Source organism: Oryx dammah, unplaced genomic scaffold (genome assembly GCF_014754425.2).
Source record: "Oryx dammah isolate SB20612 unplaced genomic scaffold, SCBI_Odam_1.1 HiC_scaffold_12, whole genome shotgun sequence".
Taxonomy (NCBI): Eukaryota; Metazoa; Chordata; class Mammalia; order Artiodactyla; family Bovidae; genus Oryx; species Oryx dammah.
This window is the reverse complement of record NW_024070196.1, coordinates 71,614,822-71,617,419: the sequence shown is the minus strand read 5'-3', so window position 1 is coordinate 71,617,419 and position 2,598 is coordinate 71,614,822.

The window sequence follows — 2,598 nt, the reverse complement described above, 5'->3', positions numbered from 1 at the left end:
GGCCTGGGGCGACGCCCTCCCTTCCCGCCGGCCGGGCGCCGGGGCACCCGAGACCCGCACTGCGCCCGGTGCCCGTGATCGCGGCCCCTGTTCACCCCCCTCCTCGCTGCCCAGGGCCCCCGGCCCTCCAACACCGTCCCTGCCCAATCCCCGGCCCCCTACCCAGACCCCGGCTCTGACTCCTCCCCTGTCATGGGATCCCCGGCCACACCTGACCCCTGATCATCCTTGGTGTGGCCCCCCGTAAAGCCCGCCCCCAGAGGCTCAGGCCTCATACATGCTCCACCGGCAGGCTGTGCGCAGCTGAGGTCAGGGCATGCCCCCGCCCCCCACCTCATCAGGATGGATGCCAGGGGCTTTGGCCTGCGGAGCCCCACTCCTGGCCCTGTCCGGCCGAAAGCCTGATGCCTGGCGCACGGCCAGCCCCGGCTCCTCTCCTGCAGCTGTTGGTGGCTGTGCCCGGCTCTGCAAGTGCACACACCCAGGCAGTCGGCCGCCCCAGTTCCAGGATCCTGGGTAAGGGGTGAGGATGAGCTGCCATCCCGGACAGGGGACCTGGCACCCACCCTCACCCCCGCACCCCCAGGCCCACCCCAGCACCCTGTGCTCTGCATGCCCACAGGTGGGCCCGCTGAGACCACCCTGAGAGGGGCCCCCGGGCACTATGAAGGCGGGCAGGGTCTGCACCCCACGTAGGCTGAGGTCTCCCCAGGCCGGTCTCCTCGACAGGCCTCTCCTGTCTCTTTCCGTCACTGCCACACTCCCAGCGACACTCCCAGGGGCCCTCAGCCTGGACCTCCCGGGAGCGGCCCCAGGAGCCACGTCTGGGGCTCTCAGTCCCTCAGGGAGGGACGTCAGGCCTGTGGTCAGCAGCCCCCCAGGTGCGGGCCCCTCCACAGGCGGGAAGCCCCGTCCTGCCCCGCCCTCCTGCGCCCTGGAGCCTCTGCTGGCCGGTGGGCTCCAGCATCCCTGAGTGCCAGCTCTGGGCAGACTGTGGCCCCTCTCAGTGCGAAAGTCAGGGGGCAGCACCGTCACTGTCGCCCGGCTGGTCGGGGTCCCCTCCCCCGGGGCCTCCGCCCGGTCCAGCACGAGGTGTAGGATCAGTCCACCCCCAACCCTGCCCCAGGCCCTGGGGCCAGAGCTTTGGAATTCAGGACTTGCACCCGCTCACAGATGACCTCATGCCTCACAGGGCCCTGGGGCTGTGCCTTGAAGTTCTGGTGCTGAGGGCCTTCCCAGTGGCCCCGAGGTCGAGACACCGTGCTTTCCCTGCAAGGGGCTCGGGTTCCACCCTGGTTTGAAGCTAAGGTCCCCCATGCCACGCCGCCAAAAGAAATACTGAATTTTTTTTTTAAGATTTTGGTAGTGAAACACAACTGCTCCCATGAACTGGAATAAATAAAGATCACGGTAACCGAATATATTGCTTTAGGATTGGCTTTGTCACCAGATTTTGAAAGCCTTTCTTTACGAGCTTTAGGGAGTTTGAGATTGTGGATAAAGGCGTGGGGCCAGAGAGGACACTTGGAGGGCACGGCAGGACTTCTGAGCCTTCACCAGCCCTGGGGGCCTCTGTGGAAACCCCATCTCAGGGCACCTGGAGCTTAGCAAAGCGGTCCCATCTGGCAGTGAGAAAGGACACTTCAGAAGTTAGCACCAACTGGCCCAGGCAAGCCTGAGACTCGGAGGACGTGCTAATCCGCCCTGTCCTGGGGGTCTGGGAGGGGCTCCAGGCAGCCCTAGGTCAGGGAGTTTGAACTCGGCCCTGAGGGGACTGGACTGCCAGAAGGGCCCAGCTTGGCAGGTTACAGGTTTTAAGACAATCCTGTAGACAAGAGGCAGGGAGGGTGGGACACCACAGAGGCAGCTCTTTTCTCATCTAAGTGTGCTCCAGGGGAGGGTGGGGGTCAGCAAAGGTGGGCTGCAGCCCAGTCTTGGGCCTGGAAACCCCGCCTGGAGCTGATGGCGAGAGGGCCCGGAGCCGCCCCAGGACTCCCGAGGGCAGGCCCGGGTCAGGCCTCTGGTGAAATACTCAGGGGTGAGTGACCGCGGGCTGCGGGGTGGGAAGCAGGTGGGGTCTGCTCCCCTCCAACCCGTCCTTGAGTCCAGGGCACACCCTGAATCCTGCCACAGATGCAGGGGCCGCCCCTCCAGCTGAGAGACCCTGAGGGACAGATCACGGCTCCGCTGCCCGAGCAAGCGCATAGGCTTCGGCCAGTGATTCACGGGCCCGTCTTCTGCTCTGCCAGGTGGGATGGCGGGGGGGCCCCTTCTGGTTTCTCCAGCCTGGATGCTGCCGACTGACCGCCTGGTGCAGCCCTTCCACGGCCCCTGCCCACCACAGCGCGCGACCCCGGGCGCGGGCGACCTTGGGCAGGAGAGCCCGGGGCCTGGCCAGCCTGCCTCCCGCCGCGGGCTGTGGTTAAAGGGAAACCCAGCCTCCTGGGCTGGGGGGAGCAGGCCTGAGCCCGCCCCCACCGCCGGAGCAGGAAGGCTGGCAGTGGTGCAGGGAGAAGTCAGAGATGCTTCCTGGTGGGAAGAACGCCGCTTTCTAATTCACAAGAAAAAGAAGGTAATGAGTGAAAAAATAAGCTGCAC